We start from the raw sequence: 14,100 nt of genomic DNA, 5'->3' as shown, positions 1-14,100 counted from the left end.
AGCTGAAAATTTCTGAAACGCCAACCAACCCCGCGCAAACTTGCGTGGAACGTAATCACAACGAAGCCATTCCACATCTACTTACCACCCTTTTTCGCAATGCCTCGCGGGATGACACGTTTTCCGATAACAATCCTTTTTCTCTCTCGGTACACACAGCACACACGATGTGACACATTCCGTTTGGCCTTGATCGAGCGGGGTAAAAGTTGCTCCATCTTGGCACCTTGGCGTGGCCTTGCAGCAGCGTGTGTTGAGTATCGTACAGCTCCGAGCAGCACCGTGGATGAAGGAAATTGATTGGATTAATTAATCGTTGATATCTTGCCACCAACGTCCGGAGCACGTGGGCACTGTTGCGATCGGGCGAGTGTGTGTCTTCTAACTGTGCAAAAATCAATAATTAACTTCTGAAACCTTGACACAATGATGGAATGTCGGATATCGTTTAGCCAGTTGCATCTTTATCAAGGTTGTGTAATGCGAGAAAAATAAAAAAATGCACACTCATTTTACCATCCAAAGCACATATAGAAGTCGTTTATTTTCTTGTTACACCATTTCGTTACATCATTTCGTCCGTCATGCACATTGAGAAAGGGGGAAAAACGGTTTAGAAAAAGCGCACACTTACTACTACTAGTAGCCCTAAAAGCGACACCTTCCCTTCAGCAGCTGGAACCGGGCGGGCTCCATCCACATGCTGGTGCGGCCGCACGGTAAGTTCGTTGTGTTGTGAAACAGTTGGCTAATTTACAAGTGGCCCTAGCCTTCCGAAACGCGCTTCCGAAAGCAAGTACAGTGCCGTGGCACCACACTAAAGTGTACGTGTGTAGCCCCGACCTAACGCTAATGCTAAAAGATGCGACCGAAAGTGGGAGATAGAGATACCAGTTCCTTACACTTGCCCTATTTAGCGCTCCCTGCTCCATCGCGAGCAGATATTTTACGGTTAGCGAAGGTCGCTTCGCTGATTAATACTGACAGCTTCATCTCGCCGTGGCAGCCGGGCTACCTCCTTCATTGCGGACCCGATTCCTGAGCGCTTTCGGAAACCTTTCGCCGTGCATAGGGCGCTGTAGCGTTGGCTTGGGACTTTGCTCGGCTTCATCCATTTGCTGCTCCACTCCTCAGCAGTTCACTTCAGTTTGGAGCTCAAGAGCGAAGGAATGCGATTCGCAGCAGATCTGGCAGCCAAAGGTGGATCTGTGAAGAAACAGAGCAGAGTAATATCGACCAAAGGTTTATAAATGGTTTATCTCACGTTGAGAAAGAAGCTGATAAGGGAGGGGGGAGGGGGGGGTAGCTGTCATTCATCCACATGTGAACAGTGCGCTCTACCGGGAACAAGGAACAAGGGCATGCCGGAAATATGGCATCGAGATCAACGAACCGGCTTCCGTAGCCGATCTCTTTTTTTTTCTTCCTTTGCTCTCTGGACGCTTCCGAGGAGAAGGAAAACTCTGCGGAAACATAATTTCCGCCCATGGATGCCTGCTACAGACAGGTGACAGTTTTCGTCAACAGTATGTGATCTTGGTTGTTGTTTTTTTTTTCTTCGTTTCTGCCGTTCCTATTGACTTACGTTCTGATGTTAGGTGCGTAGAGTTGCAGAGTTGCGAATAAATCCTGCTAGCTCTCATTTTCATTTTTTGAACTTATGTATCAACAAATCCTTTTGTCGTTCATAATGAAATTAAACAATTTAAAATTTAAAAGCCGTTAAACAAGCCGTTTATTGTCCATTAATATTGCTACCCATTTCGTCCCTTGACAAGCGATTGAAAGCACATCTGCGCTTAGCTTACCCATTCGCCCTGCTTACAAGCACCAGCCCTACCCACTGTCAAACGCTTATCAGCATTCTCGATCATTCCTAATCATACCCCAAAATCCCATCCCATCAGCATCTGCCCTCCACCGTACGCGTAGCGCGTTTCACATTGGTTTACGTTCTGTTTTGCATACCGATAGCCCATCCCAGCCCAATTTCCGTTCGTTTTGTCAGTGCGGAATCAAATGACAGCATCGCAGTGATGTGGTAAACGATATAGAATTTAAATTAACGAAATCCACACACACACACACACACACTCACACACAGAGGAAAACAAAAATCCCCCAAACCGAACGTTAAACAGCGGTTCGACGTTTGGTAAATTATTCAAAATCAACATTAATCTACATATTGACGTACGTCGCTGCCAAGGACGAACCTGTCGAATGCACACGATGGTACCGGGTAAACGGAATGGGATAAACATCATTCAACCCTCCCGAGTACCGTGGGTACGCCTCCCATTCGATACATCTTCTCGTTCGGAAGACGTTGTTGTTTTCCCCTTGTTGTGGAAGCAGTGGAAAACAAAGTCCGACCGTACGAAAGATTTTCGGCAGATCACCGTGTATCGATAAGCGAGATCTAAATTTGTGATTTGCTCGACATAAATGCCTCCACAGTACCAACCATCCGTTTTGTGCAGATTACGCTGGCAGAACACATTGCCATGGAGCGAGATTTGATGAATCGTGACGAAAGGCTGTGCTTCAGCATCACTGCCCCAAAGATGATTCACTCTGCCTCCTCTGCGCTACAGCCAAGCCCGTGTTTTATTCACTCTGCTCGAGCAATGCAACACTGCTGGTGCTTCCTTTACATCGTACTTAATTTATTTGCATATTCGCGAACGTTCGCTACCCCATCCTTCCGTTAAAGAAGCACAAACAAACAGACAGACATAAAATAAACACACACGCGCGCGCTCGCAGGACGTTTGTCGTACTACGGGCAGAGCGCGTGCAACGATCAAAGTGCCTGCCAACGCCAGCGGGAACGGCCGCTGTCTCGGTTGACATTTAAGGCCAAAAACATAAACTCAAACCCTCCACGTAAACACGAAACAGCCAAAACAGGATGTCAAACATCCTCTCAAATTGTGCGTGCTAGTGCTTCTAGGGCATTCGCCCACTGGTACAGGGTGCGCTGTTTTCTTCGAAACCAGCCCTGAGCATAAGCTCCTTGCTTCTACACGCGCGCGTGTGTGTGTGTGTGTGTGTGTGATGCTTTAAGGAGAATTCATTAAAACCGATGCGTCGTTCCAATTCCAACTTCTCGTGCGCTGGGGAGAAGGATTCGATTGAACAGAAGCCCATATTGTATGATGGGAAGATTTCTCGGCAAGTGGAATATTGAACACGCAGGTTCCAACAATTCGTTAGGTGGAAAGTAGAACATGAACTTAAAATTTCGGGCAAATCCCAACGATTTGTTAAGAGCAAACGTTTATAGAAATCGGTTCGTATACATATTTACAGCCTGTTTCGTTTGAAGCGGCAAATTATTTAAATGGTAAAACTTAACGATGCATTCACCTGATAGCGATTGGTCCACAACATATCGTTATAAAATTCATGTTACGAACCCGGGAAATGTTGGTGCAATTTTGGGCTGCAATGAAAACCATAGTAACTCAACAGATTTCATATATTTCTGTTAAATGCATGTTTTCAGCTGCCATACTGCAAATCATTTCGCACAATCTCAACTCAATTTGGAATGGCATCGAAACAGAAAACAACTTTCAACGACTATCTCCTTCAAACAGCAATCGCAATTACTCTGAATGACGATTTACGCAGAAAGCGCATCGGTTTACAAGCTTTTAATCAACATTTTCGCGGCTAATAAAGGGTTCGCACAAAGTTTGTACGCTGCAGCGGTACGCTTCCCTGTTAGTTCCCAGTTCCGGATACAAAAGCATGCTTGTTTTAATAATAATTTTGTGTAACTTTTAACAAACCTCGTTATCCAACGGTAAAGTTTTAATCAGCCAATTATTACGATCATGAGCACGGTGCAGTTGCTGAACTGATTTTTAACTGTTCACATCTACTGGCAACCTCGTTTTTTAAAGCTCATGTTTTTGAAATTGCAGGGTGCCCGAGATTGAAGGTGCTAGTTTTGAGCAGACAATCCCCGAATGTGTACCAAACTTGCCACTCATCTATTCGGACTAACAGGGACGGACAAATTTGGTTTTCGGTCAATGGTCAGATCCCATCCGAGCTGCCTTTGCTGTGTCCCCAGGGATACTCGGTCCGGGCGCAAGTGAAAGAAATCATCCATCACCCAGTTTAATTAGCAAATGCACAACGTGATATGGACTTTTGTATAATTTCTTTGCCTTTTCTGCCTTTGCCACACACACACACACACTCGCAGAAAAGTGTGCCAAATTCCGGAAAAGGATGGTGACGTGTGTGTGTGTGTATCTGACTGTTTGTTTAATTAGCCAATGACAACATACCATAGGGTTGCTTAGCAGGAGAAAAGGACTTACGAAGGAAACGGGAACGAGGAATGATGTGAGCACTAATTTGAAATACGATCCTGGTTGCTCGGTTGGTCGTACCACATCTCTGTTGGGTTAGGTGAAAAGTAAATACGCAAACAATATCACGTGGGAGAGCAGAACAGTGGATAAGGCGGTGTAACCTTACAATACTAGAAATATACAAGACAGCTAAAGCTAACTTACCCTACAGTGTTTAGCATTTTGGCATACCAATTTAATGTGCATAACATACCAAAATGATACACCATCGTTCTATCGATTGCGTCGATCTCGCAGTCATCTAGGAAGGGGAAACGTCGTTCACATTCCCCGCAGAACGTAAAAACAAACGAACTCACTGTGGTGCCCTATCCGGCCAACGAGGCCTATGCCGTGCCAACACGTCGTAAGATTTTACTGCTAATGATAACTTTACTTCCGTCTTGCAGACTGCCTTGCGGGAAATGCTGCTCATATTTTTCCTCTAAATTGTAACGATAATGCACTCCTTGCCCTCTCGTAAACCATTCTAAAGTTCAGCCGGTGTTTTCCTACCTGGTCCGGTGGACATTGTTGCGTCCCCTTATCGCACAATGCGGCACAATGCCAGGTTTTTACAGTAGCTTTAAGTGCTGAAAACATTACATTATTTAACATTACACCATGAGGAAGGTGCTATTACTTCAAGTTGATGTTTCCCTGTCACTAAGATTAATGCTGTCGGTTCGTTTGTCGAGCTAAGGTCAAGAATGATGTACTTTTCATCTAGATGCCACCAAAGCTACACACTAGTGTTTCGCAACTGCACAATATACTTCGTTTAATTTTGCTATATACATATGTGCGTAAAACGTATAGACGGGAAATAACAAAGCTGGATGTATGCAATCTATATGATAATTTGAACTGCACACCGATGATAGCGTTATGAAGAAGAGATTATTCAACTATTCCCAAAGTAAATAGTACCCAACACAAGCACAAAAACTCTGCACTCATACACTGTGGAAAGTGAAATGATACAAAGAAGAATGATTCTTTGTGGCAAAGAATTCAATTAAAAAAGTATATAAAAAAACAGCCTCCACATCTCTCCATCTGTTCGCTTTTCCGCCTGTGCCTGTGTAGTGCATTGCGGTGATTGCAGCCGGTACTACGTGGCTGCAACGTTACACGTCACATTCTTCCCTTGTCTGTATTTCATTTAAAATAACTAACAAATATTCATGACAGTATGGTAGGGACAGTGCACCAAAAAACAAAAAAAAAAAACAAATTCTTCACATTTGTCAACCGCTGGTCGTATCCTTTTATCGTCCAGACCATACAGTCTTGTATGTTTAAAGCACTCGCTAAGAAATGGTGATGCTGATGGCGGGTTTTCCTTCTCCCTTCCAGTGCAACCCAACTCTTACCGGATTGTTGCACTGTTGTGTCGTTGCTATGGCGTGAGGGAAACTGTAATTGGAAGCTTCGGTTGATGTGAGGCAATATTTACAAAACACAAAGGGGAAGCAACAACAAAAAAATCACGCACACATTGTTTCCACTGCTTTGTAAAAGCACAGCTGCCTAGCGTTTGGTGCTGCCCACCGAGTAAGGTGATGTGCAGCCCGTCTGACAGAGATGATGCGTTTCAAAAAAACGCACCATAAACTGAAGCTGACAGGAGTGAATCTGATCCATTGCGGAAAGTGGCATTTCCTGGTTCCGGGTTGTTTTCTCCTCTCTCTCTCTCTCTCTCTCTCTCTCTCTCTCTCCCTCTTTCTCTCTCTCTCTCTCTCTCTTTCGCTTAAAAGCTCCCTAGAAGTGGAAAAAGTGGATATGCTTCGTGAATATTCCACTGTCTGGTGGAGTTTTCGTCACAAAATTGCACCATATTTATTATTAATATGCAAATGAGCTGGTGATGCAGGCTAGCTTTATTATTATTTTTTTGTTATTTTTATTGTTTACCTTATTCTTGAAGGTTGGTCAGGTAAGGTTGGTATTTTTTTATTTGAACTCTGTAAAAATTCTCTCATTTCTCTAGATGGCTACAACCCTTTCAAGACATTCACTTTGCAAATTAAAAAAAAAACACAAATTGTGTCTATAAATTCTAAATAAATCACTTCAATAATGATAATGAGCGAACTCTTCTATAACTATCAACCTACTTTAACTCAACCTCTCCATACTTTTCGATCAATTGAGATAATTCGGGCGCAAAAGTAGCCTCCATAGAAAAGAAACACAGCCCCCAGCAAAACAAAAGCAACCGCCCACCGGCCCACTTGATGTCCTTCCGGCACGCGATCGTCCACTCGATATTCGAAACAATGTTAAGGCAACATGGAAAAAAGAAAGCTGGCGCACGAGAACCACATCCCATCCCAACCATGGATCTGATTTACATACCCTGGCACAAAGTAATTGCAAGTAATTTACATAGCAACGCTGTTGGTTCAGAGAGCTTCCGGTGGCAACGTTGGCCCTCCTTGGCACACATAAATTGAGCACACTGGACAGTTAGCGGTTCGATTTACTGCCCATTCACACGAGGCATTTTATCTTCCTCACTGCAATGTAACGGATGGGATGGGTGGGTGTCACTTTGTGTGTTTGAGATTGCATTACCAGCAAGTCCCCTTCAACCGAGAATACTTTAAACAAAACAATATGCAATATGCACTGCTGAGTGCATGGGGCTTCAGTTTTGTTTGTTGCGGGCATGCAGTCAGAGTTGGGTTCGGCTTAAAATAACAATAAAAAAGTAATTACAGAACGATTGAACACTCTTGCTAAGGATCTGCATGATGCTTAAATAAATCATTTCCATTCAACTTGTTCCTTTTCTTGAACGAAAGCTGGATCGTTCGTTTCTGTGCACAGCAGCGTATCATAAGCGTACTGCTCTCGTTCTCTCTCTCGCACACACACACACACTTTCCTCATCACAAACAATGAATGGAAAATTCTTGTCACACAGCACGGGACCAAAACAATGAAAGTGCTGCCGCTTTTCAACGCCATCAGCAAGAGGGAGAGCAAGTGAGCAAACGAGCAGATCAGAATCGCTTCCCCATACGGTGGAACAATTTCCCAGCTGTCAGCCCATTGTTTTTTTTTTTTTCTTCACTTTCTTTAGAAGTACAAGACACACTCAAAGACGCACCCCGGGCTAGGAAAAGGAGGCCTTCTTTTGTAGCGCCCAGTTCCAGCATCCATTTTAAATGGCTGTCTCGGCCAAACGTTCACTTGGGCCGGTGAATGCTGTGGCTGCCGGAACAAATTTGCCACACTCTGCCCTTCGTTCCGTTGGGAACACCCGGCCGGAAGACAGACACAGCGCACCATGACTCTAGCCTCGAGAGGGAGGGAAGCAAGGTGCCTAAGAAGCGAGCGGGACAACTAAGAACAAAGATCCTTATCGTTGCCGGTTGTTCCATTCATTATTTTCCCGTTTCAGAAAGGTTGAGATAAAAACCGGATGACTTTTGTAGATGTACGTATGTGTATATGTACCATTCAGAGGGCGGGCTGGTAAGCTACGGAAGGGAAGAGAGCACTTCCTGGTGCCAGTGACACTTCACTCCAACCCGCCCGAATCCCAAAGTCCGAGTCACAGGATCTCAACACCTCGAGGGTAGACTTTAAAAGTTCTGAGCCCTGTAATCAAGCCAAACATTTCCAGTCGCTCACCTAGCCATGCTTTCCGGTGCCGGGTGTTTCCAATAGCGTCACCATAGTGTACACACACACACTCAACCAAGAGCACGACCCCTTTCCCAGCCTTTCAAGCTACAAACCCCGCCAGCCACACAAACAACCTTTCGTGTTTTGTCCTTTTTCGTGCTTAATTTAAAATTTCCTCACCAAACAAACCAGCCGGTACACACATACACACACCGGGATAGAAAGGATCACCCTTGTACCTTGCGCTCCAAAAGGCCAGGCACGGGGAGTCCTTGTTTTACTTCTTCCCGAGTGTATGTGTTTGTGTATTAATGCCTGCCGCTGTCATTAGGAATTCTATGAAGGAACACTCCACCACTCGGCCTACAATCTCTTCCCACTTACGGCACACGGTGGAGAGCCTTTCAATGCTCCAAAGCCAAACACAAAGCTAACCCTGTTCCAGCCGCTGGGACCCACCCTCTCGGTAAGGCAGGCAAGCAAAAGTGGAAGGATAATGAGAATACTTTGCCCGGTTAAACTCACGGTTCTGGCCCGGAACGGAAGAAGAACGAGAGAGAGAGAGCGTCGGATACGCCCGCTGAATGGGGTCTGAAATCCTCAAGAGGCTTCTATGATGGATTGTGAATATGGGGCGTTTGGCGTAATTTCGGTCACCACACCAGTCTGGCTGTGGTACGGTGGATTGGTGGAACCGAGGACGTAACACTCCTCTTGAGCGCATTACTTTGCACACCGACCGGCAGCTAGGCAGTTGGCGGTAAGGATTTATTCGTTTCGTATCAAATTCGTCGAGCGGGAATCAGCACCCCCGTTCGGTCCCTCGCTACACCGGCTGTTCCGGGAGTGTCATAATGCGTCACCGCACGTGTTGTGAAGTGGTCTTGCCACAGTTCAGCGAAAGGATTTCAACCTTTGCGCGGTTGTCAAGCCACTTTATTAGCGTAAGCGCTAGAAATGCGAACGATCAATCTTTATCATAGCATTGTTCCACGAAAAACGGCTGCCCGGGTGCACGGTAGCACGCTTTATTATCTGCTTATCTGGAGTGGACGGTTCTAGAGCAAGGAGCTAGAGCATTAGCAGGCGCGTACGCGCTTTTGTTACGTCTTTATTAGGCGGGCTGAGGTTGAGATGTTTGGCGCTGCCAAGTGACTACCAGCAGGGATCGCAGGGACTGCTGAATCACTGCACTGAACCACACTTGGCCCGGGGCACTGGTCGTCCTTGCTGTAGACAAAACTGACTAGACCATTGCTCGGAAGATTTCCATTCGCCTTCGCACGGAGGCGGAGACACACACACACACGGTAGTTGCCCACCAACCAGGTGCCAGCAGTCAACCATCAGACGCATCAATCATTCGCTTTTCATTCGGTGTATTGATGGGACGCAAACGCCAAACATCGAACGCGCTTGGGCTATGGACGTGGGCCGCTGGAGCCGTGAAAAACACCCTCGCAAGAAGTGAGGCAGGCACCCACCGGTATCACAAGCCCTTGTCAAGCCTCGAATCAATTGCGTTTTGAAGGGCATTATCGCAAAACCCAAAACCCGCCAAACGGTGGACCGTATCACGCCATTGATGTGTAACCTCTCCACGTCGAGGAGTATATTTTCCGCATGCCATGAGGCTTACAGAGAGCTACACGTTCCTTTACAACGGCTGGAAAGATACCCTAGACTAGTGAATAACTTTCCAGCTCAGTGTGTAGGTATGTGATGACGGATCAGAACCAAAGCACGACGAGATCACGAGAACATGTTCTCGGTAGGATAACTTTTCTAACATCCATCCTACTCAAACGAACACGAGTATGAAGTATTGGAGGTTTACAGATGATTTGCTTCCCCGCTGCACTGCAATTGGAGTGGTGGGTTGGGAAGTTTTGTGGCAAGTTTCTTGAGTCGTGTCGTGGGTTTACATTCGTGTGAGCTAGTTAATGACTGGTTAGAATTTGAAACTTATAACGTTGATTATCCCGTTATTCTTATGAAACCTGAAGCTCAGCTTTGTTTCACTCTTTAAAAGAAAAATTATTAAATTGTGCTCCATTGAATAAGTTTTGACATAGTTACCAGATTAGTTTACAACAGAAATGATTGATAACTCCGAACAGAACTCTCCTGAAAGAATGATTGTTTTTTTCATGGTTGAAGTCTTCAATTTTTTAATGACCAACGTAAGACTTTCAAAATCTTCAATTTTAATCCGGTTCGAAGGACCAATCCTTACGACACCGCAACTTCTCAGCAATGCATGAACAAACTCTACTTGACACAATCCTTATCTGGATCCAACAATAGTAATTTATTACAAAAATTGCCCTATACTTAAGTTAATTGCAACATGACCTTCTAGCGATATATCATTTCTTAATTTAAGTTCTTTGATACTTTAACACCGAGTTTCCACTGATTGAAGGACAATTAAATTCGCTTGCTCCCAAACAACTCCAGCATGATATCTGCCACAGGCTTCGGCAAACTACTGCTGCCTGTCGCACCGTCCCCTGTCTGCCGCTCCGCGACACTCATAGTGTCAATTATTTATCACCCAAAAGCAAAAGCAACGTCAAAAATTCATCTAAAAGCTCACCAAATTAAATACAATGACATCACCAAATTGAGACAAACAGCTTCTCCCATGCAGCCAGCCAGTACGGGGCCACCATCACCAGCAGGCTCGTGCAAAAGACAGTTTGCGGCCCATGTAATCCTTCCCAGCGGAACGCATCCATCCTTCGGACGCACCCGCGCTGAATGATTGATGAAAATTCGGTTGTAATTCATTTTCACCTTCCAACACACACACACAAACTGGCATAGATGTTTCGGAACTTGTAAGCACAACCTGAACCGGTGCGCATCTCCATCCTCGATCGCTCGAGCGACGACGCCAGATGAGATTGATAATCACGCAAAGCTTTTCGAAATTGAGAAATCTATTATTCATCGCACTCGACACCGGGAAACTTCTTTCACGCCTTTCCCTACCTCCTACTTCCCCCCCCCCTCTCTCTATCTACCAACCTGGGCAGGATGTGTGCGAATCCAAATGTTGTTGATTCCGGTTTCTCCGTACCGTTACGGGCATTGGCTTTGATTGTTCCTGGTGTGTGTGTGTGCGTATGCTGATCGTGTGCTGTACCGGAACAGCAAGCTAGACTTGGGTCAAATATTTGCAGCCGGAGCTTTTGGGCATCTTCTTCCACTTGCTTACCCAAAACCTCCCTGGCGAATCCAATATCTGCTAATAAATTATTTGCTGTTTTGATGCGAGATCAAAACTCCCCTCCGAGGTGAGAGAATGCGGTGGATGACGGCCGAACCTTTGCCAAATAAGCCAGCGCACAAAGCAAGTGTGCTCCGCTTGGGGCGCCGATGGGTGACGGGCCTTTTTCTGTCGAATGTCCTGCGACGGTATTGAAGGTTTATTTTTAACCTGCATCAAAAAGAAACCCCACCCTATCGATCCGTTTGCTCAGCCGTCTGTGTGGGGTGTCTTTTTTTGGAAAGCAATTGGCTATTTTCTTTTCCACTTTCGAGCTTGCCCTACTCTGTCAACATTTGCTCAATTGATGGCAATGCAAAATAGGGCGCAGAACATTGTGCGATAAACGTAATGCACACTAACAAAAACAGTGAAAGTTGTTCTTCTTAGTATCCCGAAGATTCACTCGCGACATCCTAGACGCTAGTCGAGGTCGTCCCGTTTGTTCTTTTGATAGGGCTTTGAAGAACCTTCCCCAATACCTTCCCCAATTTTTTTTTTTTTGTGTTTTTTTACTTTTTTCCCAAACTTGTTTTAATGACCTTCTGGCATTGATGAGCTTTGGGAGAGTTCATTATGCGAAATCAATAAAAATCGAACCTTGTTCGAGTAGCAGAGAGAGCAAAACATCAGAATAAACAGATTCTGTCCGTCCGATTATCAATCGTTCCCTTTTGTCGGTTGTGCGGAAACGCTGTGAACGCGATGGAAGGGTAATTTGTTGACACGTCTCAACCATCAGCCCGTTGCGGACTGCCACCGAAGTCCGGTTTGTAAGCTGAGGAAATTAAGAAACCATAGACAACCCTTTTTCCCTTGTGTAGTGATGTTTTTTTTCTTCTTCTTCTTCTCTGCCCTTTTACACCCCGTGATTGCTCTTTATTGACCGTTTCATTAGAAGTTAGAAGACTTTCTCTCGTCGTTACGGAACACTTCAGGCGAAGTTGATTCTTTCTAAGGCGATCGGAGTGATATGGTTCGGGGAAAGGTACGTAACGTTGCCCGTAAACCATCTTTCCCCCGCTTGATAATAGGGGAAGCGGGCATGTTTTTGGACTGCCCCTTACAACAACTTTAATTCTATACACACAATATACGTAGCACGCAATCAACAAATGGCCAGGTCCGGTAGAACGCGATACATTAAAAAAAGAAAGTTCCTCTAACCTCAACCTCATCATGCTGTTTTGTGTTTCTAAAAAGGGGAAAGCTAAGCAACCTTACCTTAACCTACTTTTGCTTAATAATGCTATTAGTTTCCCGTATTTTATAATTGCGCTAAATTCTATGCTGTCCGGAAAAGCCAGCAACTTAAACCGCAGTTTACCTCCGGCCCACTCCAACACCGGTTGCTGGACTGCTTGCCGGGAAATTGCTTCCTATTTACGTGACATTACGTTTTTTTTTCTGCTGTAACTGCTATGGATAACACTTTTTATGGGCACATTTTGAGACCTTGTCCCCATCCATCCATCCATCCAGCCTTATTCCAACAACGAGGCTACGTATGTGTGCTTGTACCAGCAACCAGATTAGGATGGGAAGAATGTGAAGCGAATGTGAGTCGTAATTTAAACTGAGAACTGTGATTGTGTGACAGTTTAGCGTGCGTGGTCCCGGGCCCTGGGTCGCAAAACTCAGCAAATGGTACCCACGAGGGCACTGAGCGGCTGCTGCAGCACGACAGTGTGATTATTTTTATGTGTTTATTATAATTATGAGTATGCTAATAGCTCACTGCAGTGGAAATTATGTTGGTTAGAAGACCAACAACAACAACAACGAAAACACCGGCCCAAAAAGTTGTACCGCACGCTTCAATGTATGTTTAACTATCTTTTGCAAACACTATAATTTAATTAGTAGCTTTAATTTTCCCTAATTGTAAAACCACATGCTTCACTTACCGGTTAGCTGGCAAGCTTGTGTCGCTCGTTGTCGTTGCATTCGGTCGTTGGTTGCGGTATTCTTCCTGCTGTTTTGCACCTTACGTCACCTTCGCTGACTAGAATTAAGCCGGACCCGATCAGTGTTGCTGGAGTTTGCACGACTTTTAAAATGAAAAGATATTTCTAAACTCAGTAACCACGCTAATGACGGAACAAAGAACCAAACCGGCGGAAGCGTTCGCTGCCACCGAACGCTTCCGCCCTGCTTTTTTTGTTAATTCGTCACGCAGATCACATCGCTCTCGGGATACTCCCTGACCGAGGCGAGGTACGCGCGCTCTCTGCTACAAAACGGCACACTACTGACTAACTGCACGCTGCCCAAGTTCGCTGGCGTAGCAGTAGCATGGCTCGGTTACGTCCCCGGGAGTAACCGGCGGCGGACAAACGCATCGCCCGGCATCATCAGCCGAGCGTCGTTTGCTCTTCGCGCTTGAGCTGTACTAAAAACTATCGTTCGGCTACTATGCTGCACTTTGCTGGAAAATGGTCGTTCTCGCCCTTGATTTTCCCACACCTAAATCCTTGCGCTTCGGGTTTCATTTGGTTCTCTCTCTCTTGCACTCTCACGCTTTAGTAAAAAGTAAATAAAAACGAGAGAGAGAGAGCAGAAGACCCGAGAAAAAGAGAGCACGAGCCCGAAGAGCTGTGCAGAGTGAAATGTGGGAGAGAGTTTGTTTTGATAACCGAAACATTTCGCCAACATCATCGCCAAACGGCCTCGTTCACGATGTTTCGTTGCGAGGCTTTAATATTTATTTCAGTCACGCAACGGTTCTAAAGATGGGCAAAAGGACCTAATGAAAGCTTTCTGCCAACGGTGCCGCGTTTTTGGCAGCGGTTGTAGAGGTATCTCTTGATTGAA

The 14,100-nt window shown here is 45.3% G+C and overlaps 1 long non-coding RNA gene across 1 annotated transcript; it reads right to left on the bottom strand.

The window, feature by feature from the left end:
- Window positions 1-506: 506 nt before the first annotated feature.
- On the bottom strand, window positions 507-13,596 carry LOC120896752. Its single transcript, XR_005738457.1, has 2 exons — window positions 13,194-13,596; window positions 507-1,206 (listed from the first exon to the last, which is right to left on the bottom strand). It is a non-coding gene; the product is annotated as an uncharacterized LOC120896752 (long non-coding RNA).
- Between the last annotated feature and the right edge of the window lie 504 nt (window positions 13,597-14,100).

The sequence above is a fragment of the Anopheles arabiensis genome, chromosome 2 (genome assembly GCF_016920715.1).
Source record: "Anopheles arabiensis isolate DONGOLA chromosome 2, AaraD3, whole genome shotgun sequence".
NCBI lineage: Eukaryota > Metazoa > Arthropoda > Insecta > Diptera > Culicidae > Anopheles > Anopheles arabiensis.
The sequence above is the reverse complement of the archived record's forward strand: the minus strand, read 5'-3'. Positions and strand labels throughout refer to the sequence as shown.